We start from the raw sequence: 7,287 nt of genomic DNA, 5'->3' as shown, positions 1-7,287 counted from the left end.
CCCCTCCCCCCGTCCCCCTCCACTCCATTCGCTCCGCCAAAGCCGCCCTCCCCGCCACGCCGATACGTCGGCGCCGCGGATCGTTGAGGGGACGCACGGTGATCCTCTCGCTCCCACAGTACGCTGTCATAGACTGCCGTCCTCTAGCCGCGCCGCCACCTCCGACTACGTTCTTGTGGAGGCACACGACGGTCAGCGTCGCCACCGTTGGCAACGTTCATGTGGAGAGGCACAGCGGCCAGCTTCTCCCACGGTACGCGCATTCTAGACTGAGGCCCCGTTCATGTCGGTGTAGTGTTGAATGTTAGCTGATAGACGCTGTTAATCTCACTATTTGCCGTAGTAGTTTCCTATCAATATGCTCTGCTTAAGAAGCATCCTTGCCCTGTTCTGCACTCAATCTACTTAGCTGAGATGGCATGCCAAGGACAATTAGTTGCAAAAATATCCTGCCATATATTTATTGTGACGTAGATTGCCATGGTCTTGTAGCCAATCTGTTAGGTGAAATAGCTCTACACCGTTTTATACTCGATCTTTGTTCCTGCGATGGCCTTCGATAGTATGATGGCTGCGTGCTCAGCCTCATTGACTGCTGAAACAGCCTGCCATAATTTAGCACTCAGATCTGTTTGCTGAATTAGCTTTACATATATTTCGTTACTTAGATCTGCTCGTCCAAATATCTTGCCATAGCTTTAGATATCGACCTAGGTATTTTTTCTGGACTTCATAAAAAAGCATATATGTTTTTCCTGTAATATCTAGTAGAAGAACTAATTTGTATGTCTAACAGATAGACATGACTTGGATAACTTCTGCTCGGAGATTCTCCGCTGCATATGTCGAGGGGATTGAAAACTTCATGAACTTTATTAGAGCTGAGTACGGTGGTACAAAATTAGATGTGCTCTACCCATGTAGCAGTTGTATGAATTCAGTTACAAGACCCCAGTCAACTGTACAAAATCATCTACACTTGTATGGGATGTTGGTCACATATACTAGGTGGGTTCATCATGGTGAAGCTGTGAACGTCAATGTTATTGACTATGTGGAAGCAGCAGATCACCATCTTGATCTGCCTGATGCTCAGGTGGAAGAGGAGGAGGAGGTGGTGGTGGCGGAGCCAGTGTGTTTGACCAACATTGAAACAATGCTATGAAATGCTCATGCATTCCGTGAACTTTCACCTACAGAAGAAAAATGGTGGTCCGGCATGTTGGAACAATGCAACGTTGCTGTCACCCCAGGAAATAAGCTGTCAGTATTCTCGGTGAAGACATCTGAGCGGATGACCAACAAATCATTCGATGCGATGTTGGCTGCTTTCCGCAAATCTTTCCCAGATGCGTCTGAGCTGCCACACACCTACAGTAAAATGAAGAATTTCCTTCGTGCAGTTGGAATTGGATATGATATGATCCATGTTTGTAAGAATAATTGTGTTCTGTTTCGGAAGGATTATGCCAACTTAAGTGAATGCCCTAAATGCAAATCATCAAGATGGAAAGATGGCGATGCTATGAAGAGGACTCCTCATAATGTTCTGAGACATTTCTCAATTACACCAAGATTGCAGAAGTTGTTTCATGATGCTGAAACAAGAGAGGATGTACTGTGGCATTCTAGGAACCAGGAGTACAGAGATCAGAATGTAATGAGCCATCCATCTCATGATAGTGAGTGGAAAAGCTTCAATGATAAACACAAAAAGTTTGCTGCTGACCCGAGAAACATTAGACTTGGCTTAGCTTCAAATGGATTTAACCCATTTGGCCACCAGAGCGCCACATATAGCATCTGGTCAGTGCTTGTTATCCCTTACAACATGCCTCCAAATGTCTGCACCAAAGAATCAAACTACATGATGGTCTTGCTCATCCCAGGTCCAAAAAGTCCTGGAAAGGATTTTGATTTGTTCATGGAGCCTCTTGTGGAGGAACTTCAACAGCTATGGAAGGGTGTTCTCACTCGAGACCTATATAGCAGCCCACCAGCTGATTTCTTTCTGCGTCCTATTATAATTTGGTGCATCCATGATTATCCGGCTTTGGGCACTATGTCAGGGTGAACGACACATGGTTACAATGCATGTGTTCGCTGTGACAGGAATCCGCTGTCATACGCAATACTTAGCAAGATCTGTTACATTGGACACCACCGTTTCCTTGCCAAGGACAAGCCGCATCCTAGAAAATACCGAAGACATGTGTTCAATGCAAAGCATGAAAACCGTGATGCGCCAAAGAGGCTCACCGCCGATGAGTTGCAAGTGGAATTAGAGAAGGTCAGGCATATTACACCAGGAAACCATCCTGGTAATGGTAGCGGGAAAACGAAGCGTGGCAGGGCAGAAGAGAGATTATTGTTTACCCACAGGTCCACTTTGTGGGACTTGGAGTATTGGAAAGATTTGGATCCGCGGCATAATCTTGATGTGATGCACATCGAGAAAAATATATCTGATAGCATTATCGGCACACTTCTTAATATTCAAGGCAAGATGAAAGATACCTTCAAATCTAAGATTGATTTGACACACCTGGGTATCAGAAAGGATTTGCAGGTGCAAGATGAAGGTAAACCACGGGATATAGCACCAGTTGTGTATGTCTTGGACAAGGTAAGAAGAAAAGAATTCTACGAGGTCCAGTCACGTGTGAGATTCCCACATGGATTTGCTTCCAACCCTGAAAGGAGAGTTAGTGCAGATGGTAACAAGGTACAAGGGTTGAAAACTCATGACTGCCACATCCTACTTCAAAGGGTTTTACGTGTTATCCTTAGAGGATTGGGCTGCCCTGACTTATACAGAGCAGTTGCAGAGTTGGGACAATTCTTCAGGGAACTCTGCAGTAGAAATATCAGGATAGATGCTTTGGATCGTCTTAGAGACAAGATACCAACTATCCTATGCGACCTTGAGAAGATATATCCTCCAGCCTTCTTTGATGTGATGGTGCATTTGGCTGTTCATCTACCTGATGAGGCACTACTTAGAGGTCCAGTACAGTATGGTTGGATGTACCCTATTGAAAGGCGGCTAGGCACTTTCAAGGGCTATGTTAGGAACAGAGCTAGACCCAAGGGTTCCATTGCAGAGGCCTACATTGCTACAGAAGCGTTGACATTCTGCTCAAAATACATTGAAACAACTGATCAGCTTAGTAAAAAGGTGGGTGAAGACAATCCTGGGTTCAATGTTTTCGATTATTCTATTCGAGTTACAGGGAAGAGTCGACAAGAGGACAAACCTAAAGATTTGGACAAAATGGTTTGGTATGTGTTGAATAACTGTCCTGAGATACTACCTTATATGAAGGAAGTGCAGTACTGCAGCTTATACATCGTAATCTACTAAACTTACAGCACATTCTTATATATTTAGATGTTTGACGTGATCACTATGTTGTGCAGAATCTACAAAGAGGAGTTACTACCACAAAATGCAAGAAACATCGACAAACTGGTTATGGCAGGATTTGCGAAATGGTTCAAGAACCATGTAAGCTTTTGAAGTGCACTGTCAGTTTTTTTAATATATTGAGTACATAAGATGATCAGCTTGTCTATTTTCTAACCATAGGTTAAGAAGATGCGGGAGGATGGGCAGGCAGTTGATGATGCCCTTTACTCACTAGCAATGGGTCCTGATACTCGGGTAAGACATTATGAATCTTGCGTTGTTGGAGATGTGCGCTACAACACCCTTGCAGGAGACGAAGGCAGGAAGACACAAAATAGTGCCATCATGAGCACGGATACGTATGACAAAGAGACAACTGAAATGTATGCTAACATAACAGATATTGTTCAGTTGCAGTATATCTCCAGTTTCGAGGATCATCGGTGTGTGGTTCTGTTGTGCTGTCGTTGGTATAACCTGTTTTCCAGGATCGCAAAACCCAGAGCTGATGATTATTTTAAATCCATCTATGTCAAGGCGGTGTACCAGACCAACGAGCCTTTTATTTTGGCAAATCAAGCAACACAGATATTTTTCTTGGAAGACACATTTGCATGTAGCGATGACTGGAGAGTATTGCAAAGGTTTGAGCAGAGGAATTCGTTTAATGAAGTTGCACAACAAGATGATGCTTACACTGCTCCTGATGTACAAGATAACACGGATGTTCCTAATATCTTTGAGAACCATCACGTCAATGACGCCGGCAAAAAGATTGCCTGTCGTGCTGTGGACATACAAGAGTTGATCAAGAAGAAGCCAACGTTCGAGGATGTTGAGGACGAAGAAGAAGATGACACCATAGGGAATTACGATTTAGACTGATACACATGGCGAAGATGTTGACGCTGCTGCTGCGGATGATGATTACCTTGCTTTTGTCGTATTTGCCTGTTAGAAGACGTTTTTTATCTACTATGTGAAATTGTGTTTGCTATGACAACTGAAACCTGATGAACATGTTGTTTAGTATTTTGCTGTGAGAACATCACTTGTTATGTATGCTGATTTGTGTTTGGTGATTGTATGACAACTAAAATATGATGACATTGTTGTTTAGTTGTACTCATATTTGGCTGTAGAACTTGAATTTGATGACATAGTTTGCTGCTGGACTGCAATTTGCTCGACGTCTTTGAATGAGAACAAAGCTGACCCGACAGGGCCTCTGCTATTTATTTATTTATGAGAAAAAGGGGATACCCCCTGATTTCTGTTAATAGAAATCATTAGATGTTCACAACACTATGCCCAGCCTGCTACACAGGTTTCGTTCATTACTAGTTTTAGCAAAGTGCTCATGTCGTAGCCACCGAATACATCACGAGTGCTACATACACTTCAAATAAAGAGACAATCATCCTACAGAGCACATCGATTTTGCCCATTATCTTCACAAGATCTTTCATCTCCTCATTGTTGTCAAGGCCGTTCAGCAGCTGTTGCTTGTCCATGATCAGAGGAACTGCATCTTTAACCTTCTGCTCTGCATCTTCCTATTCCGCGGTTCCTTCAGTTACTTGTCCAACACCCCAACCTGCTGGTATTGGGATTCCTCGGCTAAGCAAATAATCAGCGTAGTTGCATTACCCCACATCAGCAACTTCCCAGAAATACAAATCACACGAATCTTCCCTTTTCTGCACGAATCAAATTGGAACATCATCAACCAAACTATTAAAAAAATTAGCAACCGAAAGCAGCAGAACATCACTTCAACATATTATTACCCCATGATTCGGGCATTTGTAGAAGACTCGGCCAGGGTTGAGGATTGTGGTTGAGACTCAACGGATGACTCTGCGTGATTTGTAGCAGTGGCACCACACTAACGGCAGAGGGTTGCGATGAGCAATCGGCTGCGGTGCGCGTGCCGGCGGGGGTGTGATGAGACCCACATGCGATGGTATGGGTGGCGACTTGGCACATATCTGGTTGTTGCCTACTGAAGAGCAGGTGGACGAGCAGCCAGCGGACATGGTTGCTGCGACCAGAGCTTCTGATGCTAGGCGGAGTAAGTAGAGATGACGAGAAGCGAACGTTGGATATGTCAGTTTACTTGCAGAGTAGCATAGCACCATATATATTCATAGTCTAGGTTTTCTAAAACTCGGCAATGTCTCTTTACTGGTACACTGGCTTGTTCTATACGCTTTCCCAAGTCTTTGCTTTTCTTTCCCTTTTTTTGCGAGGAAGGAAGGAGGACAAAATTGGGAGTTCCTGGGATTCGAACCCAAGACCTCTCGGTTGAAAACCAAGGGTCCTAGTCACTTATGTGGCGAACGTTCCCTGTGAGGAGGACGCCAGACAAACGCATTTTCCTTGCAGTTTTCTTCCTATATATAAAAAAGTATGCTACTTGGTGTCCGCTTAGTCAACAAACGATTGTGCCAACCTTGACCATTGGATTTACATTCAATGTCTGTCGCGTTTCTTCAGTATCTTCTTCCTCGAGCCGCCAAAGCCAAACCAGCGCCGGCAGGACCGCCTGCTCCCGCCTCCCACGACTGGCTATGATCTTCCCCGTCTCCTATTCGTTCCCGTCCGAGGCCTCACCATCATCCTCCGCCTTGGTTCGCTCGCCGCGGCGCTGCCCTCCGGTGTGTCAACATGGTAAACAACCGAGAGGATTAAGGAGATGACTGTACATGGTGAGGATGACAGTAGGGACCCAGCAGCACACACAGTAATTTTGTTTTTTTGGGACGGAGAAGGGTATCAACTGGGTTGTGTGGGACCCGTGGCCCGTCTAGCCCAGGCTTTTATTTCATATGTTTAGCACATGTCCAGCCCAGTTTGTTTTTTTTTCATTGTGAAAAATGGCTAGCCAGCTATTTTGTTTTTTGCAGAATAACCAACATAGGCCTACTTGCTTTTCTACGCCCTGCTGGGCCGGAAATCTTTCAAGACGAGGAGCAATGCATTTTTGCCAGAAAATGGGCTATAAGTAACAAGAAATGGGCTATAAGTAATAAGAAATGGGCTATAAGTAATAATAAATGGGCTGTAAAATGAAAAAATACATAAAACAGGCTATTAGTTCCAAAATACTGTTTTCTTTCGGATTTTGATATTTTAAATTTAATTGTTTTTGTGCGGGTAAAATTTCACTGAATTTAAATTAAGGTATATTTAGATTTAAAATTAATTTCAATCTGGCTAGAAATTTCGGGCTGTATGCTGTTTGGGACAGATTTGGAGGCTGACTTGTGGGTCTATTAGGTTGACGTGTACTTTGGCTTTGTCAACTTAGTCCACAAATGATTCTAGCAGCAGTGGCCGTTAGATGTTAATCCAACGACCGTGCTGCTTCTTCAATACGAACGATTCTAGATCCAGTAACCGTACGATGTCCATCCAACGGCCGTAGTGCTTCTTCAACCTCTGGTCCTCTTGCTCCAGCCACCCAAAGCAGCGCCGGTCGTGTCGCATGCTCCTGCCTCCCGTGGCCGGCTGTGCTACCGTGGAGGCCTCACCGCCCCCTACTTTTCCCACGGCTGGCCAGGCCCTACAGCGATGGCAGCCTCACACCGCGGCCGAACCAGTGAACCCTCAATCTCCTCTCCGCGCGGGATTCCACTGCCGCATCTTCCCCGACTCCCTGTCATCCCCTTCCTAGGCCTCGTCGCCGTCCACGGCCCAGGTGCTCTCGGCGCGGCGTGGTCAACATGGTCAAGGAACGATTTCCATCAGACGTGGACTGTACTGGAGATGCTGACAGTTGGGTCCACGGCCGCAGCAAGGAAGTGCCTCCTTATTACGCGGAAAATAATTATTCCTCCACCTGACAGCTGGGATCCATCGGACGGGCCACTGTA

Source organism: Triticum dicoccoides, chromosome 1B (genome assembly GCF_002162155.2).
Source record: "Triticum dicoccoides isolate Atlit2015 ecotype Zavitan chromosome 1B, WEW_v2.0, whole genome shotgun sequence".
Lineage (NCBI taxonomy): Eukaryota > Viridiplantae > Streptophyta > Magnoliopsida > Poales > Poaceae > Triticum > Triticum dicoccoides.
Note: the sequence above shows the minus strand (reverse complement) of the source record.